At 43.8% G+C, this 12,660-nt stretch overlaps 1 protein-coding gene across 1 annotated transcript in view; it reads left to right on the top strand.

The window, feature by feature from the left end:
- The window catches only part of CLSTN2 (calsyntenin 2), a 600,084-nt gene that overhangs the window by 303,735 nt on the left and 283,689 nt on the right, over positions 1-12,660 (top strand). The gene's annotated exons all lie outside the window — the stretch shown is intronic.

Genomic DNA, 12,660 nt, shown 5'->3' with positions numbered 1-12,660 from the left:
TATTCTAAAGACGGGTTAAAAGAGGACACTAAAGTTTTATGGGGCCCTTCTTCTGTACATGCTTTCTCCATCAGAGAATCTTACTTTTTCCAGTTGACATGCTGACCATCATGTAGGAGGCTCAGAATGGGAGAAATGGTATGGGTCCCCCATCATCAATTTGTAATGTACTGACCTCTCAGGTGATAAGGAATTGTAACTGTTGACAATGAGACAGAGCATGAAAAATGATAATGCATGAAATCAGCTGTAGATATTATGACATATAAGTTATCATTCTGTGTGGGTTTTTTTTTTCACTATTTTTAACAAGAAAATTTGAAAAAAAAAAAAGAGGAATATTAAGAATGTCATTTCATGGTGTGACTATACCCATTTTGTCAAATTGTGCCTGCCCATCCCTGTCACCTGTAGTCAGGATGATAAATAGGTTTCTTACATCTTGTAATCTCATCAGTGGTCAGTAACTGCTGGAAGTGCTCTTTTGGAAAATAATCTTAGGCCATATTTATGTTCAGCAAGTAAGTGTTCTGTGAGAACTTAAGTATTTCTATCTGCCATGGATGAGGGAGAGGAGAATGGACTTGATGTTCCATGAATCCACAGACCCTGTCCTGTGGCTCAGGCCACTCATCCAGATATCTTTGTTTGAAAGCTGGCTGAGGAAGGAGTTGGTCCTTCACTTCGTTCCAATCTTGATGCTAATGTCCTATATCTCTTCACAGGCATTTTGCTCCAATCCTAGTGTCCCAGACTCTTCTGGCACAAGTGATTAGACTGAATTCACTCAATTATCCATTCATTCATTTAAATTTTTGATTAGGTGCTTATAATGTATCAGGTATTGTATTTGAATCTGGGAATGTATCAATAAACAAGACAGGTGGAGCCCCTTGAGTCCTGCTGTCAAGAAGGAAGATACGCCTTCAATAAATACACAAACTATTTAATACAGTTGCCCAATGTGCTGCAGAGGAGAGGACCTGTATAGTTTATTGTGAATATGTAAAAATAGGCGAAATTGGCCTATTCTAGGAATCAGTGAAAGTTTCATTGTGGAAGACACATAGAACCACACTGTGGTTTTAAAATAACATCTTCACTATTGTCCAGGAAAATCTCTCTATGAGACATATGAGCAGAAATATGGAGAAAGCATATTTGAAATATAATATTGAAAAGTGTTACCATGTGTCTTCCATGGGCCAACATCTGAGAATATTTTTTACTTAAATTTACGTTTTTAAAGCCTTGTGTGCTTCATCCTGAATGTCCATTCTCTGTGCTCTGGCTTCCCAGAGACAAGGGAAATTAACTTCTCCCCACACAAGAGAGATACAGGCCTCTGCCACAGTGCCTTCCCACCTGGCTGGGAACTACAGAGGTTTTATGGACCTAGAGGGTTTTGACACTCAGCCATCATCTTCCCACGGGGAAGCTTACAAGCAGTGAGAGCTCACGGGACTATGAACTTTATGAGAGAACATGACTCCCACTCCCCAGGCTGCCATGTCTGGCATTCACAGAGGCAATGGGGCCTGACAGAGTCCTCACTGCCCAACAGCCTGTGGAGGAAAAGTGCGCATTCCCCGAGTGCTTCCCTTGGGGGTGAACACAGCAGCATCACAGGCCCGTCCCGAGACGAGGGGCCTGGACTGACCCCTATCATCCCTCACTCTGCACTCACCTACAGGAGTGCACATATGCTGCTGCCATGGTTATCAGTACTTTCCATGTACCTCTTTTCATCAACACCACTTCTTTCTCTTCCACGTCATTCATTGTTAAGTTTTGATTCTTCTAAAACCCTTGCCAAGCTGCTGTAGCCTACTGTCTGTTTTCCTTCCTGATTTTCAGAAGCACATGTTTGCTAACTGTGTCAGTCCTATTTTCCCAGCCACACTCTAAGGGCAAAGGGCCTCTCAGCTCTCATAGCTCAGCCCACCTTCATCACATTGGCGTGCAGCACAAGGTCAGTGGAAGATAGATGCATTAAAGCCCACTGGTAATGGACAGGGGAAGAGTGTGCTCTTGTTTTTCCCTTTCCATGTTGGGATATCAGTGTCACTATCCTAGGGCTAGTTCAAGGCTCAATACTTTAGTCCGGACTTTAGAAAGAAAGCCATTGCTGGGTAAGTAATCAGCTAGTAGTGTGCTGAGATGTCCTGGGTACTGTGGCTGTCATCTGTCTGTGATTTAGCAGATGAGGGAGGTCTGGCTGAGCACAGGATAGAGAATAGGGAGGACATGTAGCATGCGTATGTATATGGGCCTGACTATACCGAAGTACATAGTGTATGGACGCCTATTTATTCCCCATGTGGCTGTGAGTACATAGTAGAACACCCCATTTGGGCTGTATGCCACTGAAGCACACAGGCAGTGATCACAACTATACACATGCAGGGATTCCCTAAGTTCTGTGGTCTCAGCCTTCCCAGGGAGTACTGAGAACTTTACCTGCAGACTCTGGGAAAGGGAAAAGAGCTTAGATTTGCTTCTTCAAGTGTGGTCCATGGGACAGCAGCTTCAGCATCACCTGGAAGCCTGCTCCATATGCAGAATCTCAGGTCTCCAGATATGCTGAGTCAGTCTGGTAATAAGGAGCACTATCTGTCTCTCGGAGATACCCAGAGGGGAGTGGAAAGGAAGACAGTCTGCTTTCAGTGCCAGAGAGAAATGCTAGCATCCAAACTCAGTCATGACTAAGAGGCACAGGGTCCTCAGGCCAGAGTTATGTAGTAATAGGGGGAGCCCTCCATGTGGCATGGCTGACCAAAATAATAGGGAACAGAAAGGGTGCAGAGTGGAGCTGCCTGACATGAGGTGAGTGTTGTGGTGTGGTAGTTATCAAGGAAACAATGACTGTAGCATGAAGTCAAATTCACGTCACAGCAATTCAGGACTTTATGTCATGTGAGACACTGCCCCATACCTCAGGAAGTGCCATCTCTCCTTTCTTTCCTTTACTCCACATCTATCTAGGAGTCTACACTCTGTGGGAGGGGTTTCTGTCTTAGGTGTCACATGACCACATGTGCACGCACACACTCTCACACATACACACTCAATCACACACACTGCATACATACACACTCACATGCCCATGGCACCAAGGCACAGGCTTTACACTTGGTCCAGTATCTGGTTCATCTCTGTAGCCCCAGCCTCTGGGATCATGCCTGCTACATAATAGCTGCTTGATAAAAGTTTATTGGAACAAACCCAACTGTAATAAGAGGACAGAGGATGGCCTTTCTCTGAGACTAAGGCCTCACTTATCTAAAGGAGAGCTCAGCCTTATTGGACTTCTTTCTAAACAGATTTTCTTTTTTATTTGTGCTTATATCTTATTAGGTTTATAGTTCTAGTTTGATGTTTATTGCAATTTGTTCCCTGTAACACTTGCTCCCACAGAATGTTAACTTTACCTTATATTAAAAGAAATTCCTTTTGTACAATAAATTTTGAAATATTAGAATTTAAAAATGCCATGGTGTGTGTTGCTGCAGGACTTCTCTGTCCTGAGCTGCACAGGCATGCAGGATGGCTCCCCAGGAAGCAGGACTGGGCAGGGTTCCCCAAGCTTTCCTCACCACAGAGCCTCTTCCTCACAGTCTTGGTTTCTCAGGAAACACTTTGGGAAATACTGATCTAGCTGTTTTGGTTTGCATGCCATTTGTCTCCTAACTTGAAGCCATGTGTTACAAGGCTGTCAATGTATTTTGTACTTGGCTTTTAGTCTTCAAGGCGGAGGGCATAGTAGGTATTCAAGGATTGCCTGTTGAATGATTAACTGGATAAAAGTAAGCTTGCGAGGAAGCCAAACAGACATAAATTCTAGGGTGAAACATATTCATTCAATTTAGTTCTGATCCAATGCAGAGAAATGTTGCAGGTAACTGCTTCTGTGCCTTGCACAGTGGTAGGCATGGTGAATACAGAAATGAAGGAAACTCAGCTGCATCTCCAGGATGCTGAAAGTCTTTAAGGAGATATGGGCATTTAAATGAAGAAATTGCCCAGCTGTGGATAAGTGGAACAAATGGTAGATGTATGAGGCTTGGGGGTTGCAAGGGAAAAGGAATGTTTAATATTTTATCTGCATGATGACTAACATAGGTTTTGGAAAAGTAACTGGGTATTTGCCATGTTGACAAAGATAGGGGAGAACAATCCAGGGAGAGAGTCCAGGATGGTCAGTAGTTTCCAAATCTTGGTGGAAATGCATTGCCATTTCCCACAGACTAGTAATTTCCAAAAAGGAAAATGTAAAGACTGACAGATGTTGGAGTTGAGAATGTCTTTGTCACAATGCATACTTCTTTACTTCCCTAGAAGCCATGCAGCTCTGTGGGGACAGTATCTTGCTCTGATCCAGGAAGGTGCCACACTTCCTGATTTTAGCGGTCTACGATGGCTTTGGATAGTGGCCTCACCTGTGAACTCATATGTAATTGTCTAGGAACTGAGGGAGGTTGCCCTAGAGTGTGGGCCCTGCTCTAGCCAGAAGAGCTGGTGGCTTCTACTGAGAGCATGTATAGCATTGAATCCCTTATTTTCTTTAAGCCTCCTTGTTATGCAGCATGGATGTATGTAGCTTTTTTTTTTTTTTTTCTAAGCTTGCAATCAATAAACTGTGAATCTCAGTGACTGTAAATAAGACAACTTGTAAAAATGCGTTTACATTGATACTTCCAACTTAAAATTTATTTTGCTTTTACTTTAGTTTATTTATGAGCCAGGAATGACACTGATAGAGAATCTGTTTCCATACTAATAACATTAAAATAGATTTAGATGCATATCAGATGGAAGCTGAGTATCATTTTTAATTATGATTAAGGTGACGTTTTATTATTTTCCCCAGGAGAGTCATGAATTTTGACTCTGCATGAAATGTTAATTGAATGCACCTCCTGCCCCTTCAATCAGAGGATATCCTGATAAATAATTGTGGTTCTGAATGGGCAGTCGCTACTGGAGGATCTTTCAGTCCCAGGAATCATTCTGGATGCCTTCCCCTTCCTTGTCTGTCCGAGCTCGGAGAAGGGGTCAGACACAGGTGAATTTGAAACTCAAGCTACCACTTGGTAGCTGTGCACACTTTGATGAGTTGTCTCACCTTTCTAAGCCTGAGTTCCCTCAGTTGTACAGTGGGCACGATACCCACCTCAAAGGATGAGGATTTCATGAATCCTGTAAAATGCACAGTGAAATGCCTGGCATATAGTAAGTGCACTTACATTGTTTTGTTGTTATTTTATTGAAGTCTAAGAAAAAAGGGGAATCTCAAACTAATAAACCAGTCTGAGGAAGGGTTAGGCAGAGAAGGACAGGACCACATCTGGGCAGGTAGAAGACGAGTCTGGAAGAATTCCAGAAGAGGCGTTGGGCTCCTTAGCAGCTGTCTGTGGGGCTGCTTTTGTCCTGGGGCATCCTCACTTGCTTCTGGGAGGCAGCATAACATAGAAGAAAAGGCATGAGCTGTGAATTTAGATATACTTGGGGTCTAAATCTAGGGTTATTTAAATGGAAATAATAATGCTATGTTAGTTATTGTAAGGATTATGAATAATGGGTGAAAACATCATCCAAATTCCTGGTGCCAAATACCTGGGGGCCATGGCTATGAACTGATACCAGAAAACGTAAAATGGACAACACATCTATCATGATGGTATATGATTCCTCTTCAATTTGGAGATGAATTCCATTCAGGTTTTGGTTAATTTTCAGAAAAGTGAGCTGAGGATCATGAAAAGGTATTGACTTAGACTTTGGGGTCTTGACTTGACTCTCCATGAGGTCTGTCCTATGAGGGTCCAGTTCTTAACCCTGTGTTTCCTTCATGACCATGTCAAGAACCAAACCATCCAGGAATTGCAACCTGATTCTTGGTAGAGAACCAATTTGTTAGGTTTTCTTGGGACTTTCCAGTTTTAGCATTGAGAGTACTGTGTCCTAGGAAATTCTTCCAGGAAGAACTAGATGGTTCGTGCTTGTCACCCTACAGTTGAAAGGTGACCTTTGGAAAGCCCTGGCATTCTTATAGAGCCCAGAACTACATTTGTGTTAAAACGCTTTTTTCTTAAGTCTAAAAAAAGATCAACTTCCAACCGGCATATTAGATTTCTTTCATTTAAAAAAGCAAGCACTGGGTGTGGTGAAAAAATAATGAATACTGTTATGCTGAAAATAAATAAATTAATTTAAAAAAAAGATTAAAAGCAAGCACAAGAAGACAGAACACCTGGGTCTCTAAAGTAAAACAAAATGATGTGATTTATTTACTTTGCTGCAGTTCTCCCCTCATAATGGTAGTTGATGTGCTTGTCTGTTTGTACCATTTGAGTGGGAAATGCATTTTTATGTGTGGAGGGGTTCAAGGCACATGGACAGTGAGACACCTCCACCCCCTCAAACCCTCTCCACACAAAGCCTTTTTCTCCTTATGCAGCAACACGTGAAGCCATAAAGCAGCTCAGGCACCCTACAGGCTCCCCGACACCCTGTCCAGTTAGCACCCCTTAGGAGCTACTGTTCCTGTCTTCAAGAGCTTTTCAAACATACTGATTCCCAGGTCACAGCCTCTGAGACTCTGATTTAATTGATCCCAGATTGAGCCAGGTGTCAGGATTCCTTAAAAGCTCCCTGAGAGGATTCTAATATGCTGCCAGAACCGAGATCACTTTTGCAATCAAACAGGATGTATGAACAGTAGGTGTTTCCAGACACCAGCACATTTCAGACCTGCTACTTCCCAGGCATCTGAGGGCACAAATTAATAGGCATGTGAGAAGGGAACTTCAAAGACCTGAATCTGAGGGGAGATAAGAGGCAATGATGTCATCCCCTGAGTAGAACAAAGCATTAGATTTGACATCCCACAGAACAATGGAGTACAGGTTAAGCCAAAGGGCCCATTTTGAAGTAGGAACACAAGCGATGCCACTTAGCTTTGTTGGGGTGGGGGGTTGTGCCACCCATCAGAACAAGGCTCCTTGTCCTGAGCCCTGTAGGCAATGAAAGCCGGGTCTGCAAAGTGGCAGCATCCCTAAGCACAGAGGAGGAAGTGGTGGTGATCATTCAGGGCAGCAGTGGAAGAAGCTAAGGATCCTTCTCAAATGCCGTGGGCAGCAGGCCTTAGCTGAGTCATAATGCATTAAGTGGACTTGCTCTTGAGCACGTATGAAACTCACCCAGAGAACGTCTAGTAGTACATCCCTGGGAAGGCCTCCATTGGCAGTTGGAAGAGGGCCAGCTGAAATGCTGTGGATATGAAGATGGGGCTGAGAGAGGAAGGACATTCAGGTGTTAGCTCATTACAAATCCCCAGGGCTTAAGGTCTGGCAACAAAAATTTGGCCAGTTCACACTGGCGCTGGATCAGCATATGAACAAAAAGTCCTTATAGATCTCCTCCAACAGAGGGCTTCTGTAATATGTTTGAAGATTAGTTTATTATAAAACTTTTATCTACATACCAGAGCTAGAAGAAACTGCATTCCCCATTTTTGGAGATCAAGTTTCAAACTCAGTTTTCCTACTAAATAACTAAGCAACCCTGGACAAGGTACTTTCCCTCCTTGCGCTTCCATTCTCCTGATTTTGAAATGAGAGAAATGGCTTAGGTGATCTCTAGGAGACCTCTTAGCACTGACATGTCAGGAATTTGTGGATTTTTAAAGCTCAGTTTCTGTATTAGGGTTCTCCAGAGAAAGAGAACCAGCAGGCATATATCTATACCTCTATAGATATATAAGTATTTATTACAAGGAATTTGTTCATGTGACTGTGGAGGCTGAGAAGTCTCACAATCTATAGTTCACAAGTAGAGATGAGTCAGAGAAGATGAGGTGCAATGTCCCAGCACAATCAGAGATGCAGAAGAAAAAAAGGATGAGTTCCTCCTTTCTCTGTCTTTTGGTCTCTTCAGGTCCTAAAGGCTTGAATGATGCCCACGCACACTGGAGAGAGTGGTCTACTATGTCCACCGATTCAAATGGCAATCCCATCTGGAAACACCCTCACAGACACACCCAGAAATAATGTTTAGTGTGGGCACCCTGCAGCCAGTCAAGATGACACATAAATTTACTACAATATCTGTGTAAAGTGAGAGAGGGTTTTCAGGAAGGATTTGCCCATGGGTCTTTGATTCCTTGCTCCCAGTCACATTACTCTGCTCCCTCCCTGCTTCTCTTAAGGCTGGTCCTGCAACTCCTGGAGCCTTTGAGGGTCTGAGATGTCAGCTGGCTTGGCCCAAGTCAATCCTTGTTAACCTCTGTTAAGATGTCTTTCCAACAAACAGGGCCCCAAGAGAAGGCGTCCTGCCCCTAAAGTTATTTCCCTGTTCAAACAACTCCAGCTGCAAATCTGAACCTCAGTGAAGGTAAATTGACACAGACAGATGTTCTAGCCTGAGAAATTGTCCTGAAGCTCGCATAAGAACGTTTATTCAACATGGCCAGCCTGTAGAGTCTGAGAAGTCTGAAAAGGCTGGGGGTTGAGTGAACACTCTTCAGAGGGCTAATCTGGCACCACATTGTTTTGAGGGCTAGAATTCTTAGGAGGAAAGGATCACAGGGAGTTAAAGGTGTGGATTCTGGTCTGACTGGCTGACATGACCTGAGCGAGGAGGATAACAGCAATGACTTCTATACTGGGCACCTACAATATCCCACGTACAGTATGGCACTTGGCACATTTTATCTAATTTGATTGTCTTCCAGACCCCAGGGCATTGTGATCTCTGTTTTATAGATGAGAAAATTAAGGCTTAGAGATTCATAAGGGGGGAGTTAACTTGTGTCCCAAGCAGCCTGGCATGAAAGCCTAGTTTCTTTCCTCCATTATGTGTTAAATTCTGGCTATCCTTATTTCACCCACCATTCTTGGAAAACTACTCTAATTCATGGTCCCGGCCAAAGGAACTTGGGAGTGCAGGAGGTTAGAGATGTCACTAAGGGGTGGAAAGGTAGATAATTAGAATAGTCACCAAAGAGTCCTTCCCAGTAGGGCAGTGGGCTGGCAGCAGCCAACACAGCCATGCATTCTGGCTGTGACCTACAGCTGGCAGGGAGAGTCCAGAAAGTCAACACTGTGGCCACAGATGCTAGCTGGGAATCATGTCAATTTAAGAAATAGCAAGTGTCCCACCCCTTCAAGAGGTACCAGCTTCATTTTTTAAAAATGTTTTAATCTATATTTATTTTATGCTGAATTGTTTTTTGGGCCATAAGTTGGTGTTCTTCAGTTTCTTCTGGGATATCTTTTTCTTTGGTGGAGTTTCCTCTTGTGGTTGAGGAACCATCTGTTCTTCTCCCATAGGCACCAGCTCAGCATGGGAGGTGGAGCTCATGTATGGTTATTCCCACTATGGGCTCTGTGAGCTTTGGTCCCCTGGATGTGCTTTCTGACCAGAGATTCTACATCTAAACTCTTAAGTTCAGCATTACTCTCGCATATTTAAACATGTGCAGCAAAAAGTCAGCACTCTTTTTGGGCCACCAATCCTGTGCCTGCCCCACTCTTTGGCCTGGGCCTCCTGCCAGGTCTACCATGTTAGGGAACAGAATGGCACATACTGTCTCTGTATGATGGGGTCTTTCCGATACTCAGTAGCCTCTCACTTCGGCACACACCCTGATGGCCTGGGCAGTTTCATGGGTGTTCTTCAAGTGGACATGAAGATCTGAACTTCTTGATTTACATGATTTTGTGGGATTTGCTGGATCAATTGAGTAGAGATCCATTTTCTGAGATCACCTCAGGCCACTTATGGAAAGACCTTGGTGAATTTTTTATGAGAAGCTTGGGGGCAGTTTGTGCTATGGAGGAATCACTCATCACAAGTCATCCAGACAACATCCTAGGAGGACAGACATCATTTTCAGACAGTCAGTGCCAGCAGCAAGCGTGTGTGAGGGAATGTATATGCACTCGCTGGGGGTTCACTGGTGCCCACCCTGGGTCTGGTGCTGTGCCAGGACGTGGGAACCCTACGTGAGCCAGGTCTGACTCTGCCTTCCTGGAGCCAGTCACTCCTCCAGCACCTCCCAAAGAATATGTTGAACTTTGATGGTGGAATGGAGGTGGATCCTTTGAAAATAAGCTGGGGAATAGCTAGCTCCATGTCAGTCAGTTACAGCTGAGAGTCACAGCAATTTGGCTGGCCTCTTTGGGGGCTTTGGGCTAATGCTTCATGGAGCTTTCATAGGGTAGAAATGAGAAAATCTATTTCAATTACTTTTTAGAAGTCAAATTTACATAATCATTTGATGTAATGCTGTTCTTTATGGGCTTCCCTGGAGTGGCATTAGAGCCACTGTCCCTGCAAGTGTGGCAGCCCCTGGAGTTGCAGCCAGATATTTCTGCCCACAGGGAGAGCCAAGCTGTACTCAGCTGCAACTGGATGGGCCCCTGGCTGCGGATAATTAGGCCAAATGGGTGAGAAAACCCCCCTGTGGGAGAAGAGAAAGGAAAGCATTCTCTTTAATTAATCACTCTTTTTCCAAACTTAAGAGTAAAACACTAAAATTAAAATTCATTTTAATAATATAGTCTTCAGTCCTGTGAAATGTGGTTTTAGGCAGACCTTAATTCAAAGCCTGGTTTTTCCTTAGAAAATAATATTGCTGCTTGTGTGACCTTTATTAAATCCAGAACTGACAATATGGAGTTATAAAGGATTTCTTAAGCAGATGAATTTTGAGAAGAGCCTTTTCCCCATTGATTGGTTCTCCAAGAGGCAGATGCGTCCATGCTGTGACATTTGTGCCAGGCATATGTTGATTGTGACTCCTGCAGGTGCATGCGTATGGGGAAGCATGAGTGCGTGGACCCTTCTGGGAGTGCCAGAACCACATCTTCTCTTGCTGGCTTTCTCTGAGCCCAGCCTGTTAGTCATTCAGGCACTATATAGAAGGAAGGAAGGAAGCATCGAAGGAAGGAAGGAAGGAAGGAAAGAAGGAAGAAAGAAAGGAAGGGAGGGAGGAAGGAAGGTGTAGCATTACCAGAAGGTGATTCCATTGTTCTCAATACTAAAATTTGGCATCTCCTCTGGGGCAAAGCTGTCGAGTTTGCTATTTGTAAAATAGCTCTTTGGGTCATTTGGGTGTTTGTCAAAGTTTGAAAACACATCTATGGTAGATTATGAGAAGGAAGAACACAAGCCTTTAAGGTTCAAGTGACTTAGGACAGTGTGGTGTGCAGATGCATTTGTTGAGTTGATTGTGCTTCTTGAAGAAGTAGCAGCTGTGGCCCAGAGACTGGAATGTATATATGAGCAGCTAAGGAGGCCTGTGAGCGTTTCTTCAGCCTTGACCTAGCCCATTTTATGAAAGCCAGTGATAGCTGGATCTACTGGCCAGTGTGTGCATGGAAACCAGGGAGACCACACCAACATGCTAAGTTAACACCAATCTCTGGGTCTTCCCTACCTCCAGTGTAAACTATGTCACCATCAACCAAATGTGGTTTTCTGCCCAAAACTCTTTGTTTATACATGTGTGAGACTGATTACCAGGATCTATCTGACCACCTGTATAGTCCAGACACATCAGACAAAGGACAATCAGACCTCTACCCAAGGTCACAGCAGAGGGATAGAAAACAGAAGATAGGTGGCGGTCACAAAGTTACCGTTGCAAAGACAGTAAGTCTTGGTCATGGGCAAGATGTGGGAGTAAAGATGGAGACTAGTTAAGCTCAACATTCAAAGTCTCCTGTTGTCACTGCCAGGTTCTTCAGTGGATGGGAGGGTGGATCATAGGAGCTACCTCTTCAAGGTACCTGTAGGAGCTGTCTCCATAGCCAGGAAGCCTGTTGTCAGCCTCTCTGAGCTCAAGGGCACTACGCATGTGGCACGCAAGCAATTGATCTCCCTAATTAGTGTTGGCAGCAGCTACATTTGCTGACGATGTTATGTAATCAGATTTGTATAATTGTTCTCTTATAACTCACTTTAAAAATTCAAAACAATTGATGTTCAGCCTGGGAGAGCGTGAGCAGGGTCCTCCTGACAGGTTGGCATCTCAACATTTTTCTATTTGTGCTGAGAGAGAACACAACCAGAACACAACCAGAAAAGAGGAAGAGCTGTTTACAAAACTGCCAAAATCAGGGATGGCTACTTTCTCTGGACAGACCTTAGTTGGATACTTTTCATTACAAGGAGAGAGAAAGTTCAGGATCTCAGGAGGCAGAGAACCACTCAGAGCTTCAGTCTTGTTTGTTTGTTTGTTTCTTCCCCTGTGGTGCACCATCCAGACTTGACTGTTGCATTTTCATCCTTCTCAAGGTGTGGGATTCTTTGATTGACAGCCCGGTGTCAATGCTTGGTGATGGGGGTGGACTGTCAGCATTCTGCTCAAAGCCATAGGTTGCCCTTTGTTAGAGGCAGTTGGGTAACTTTCCTCAGTGGTCAGGGAGCCATGTTCTGCCTCCTTTGGAACTCTCCCTGGGGCAGAAATAATGAGTCCCTTACTTAATTTGAATATTTACTTAATTTCTCCCTATTCTTTTCTAGAAATCATAAAATAGGTAAGGATGGACTCATTACAAGATATTCGTAGACTTGCCATCTTCTCCCTTCTTGTTCCAAATACATGACAAATCCGAGAGGAGATGCAGATCCTTATAAACCTTATGTAAGAAA

Source organism: Mustela nivalis (genome assembly GCF_964662115.1).
Source record: "Mustela nivalis genome assembly, chromosome: 1".
Lineage (NCBI taxonomy): Eukaryota > Metazoa > Chordata > Mammalia > Carnivora > Mustelidae > Mustela > Mustela nivalis.
Note: the sequence above shows the minus strand (reverse complement) of the source record. Positions and strands in the feature narration are given on the sequence as shown.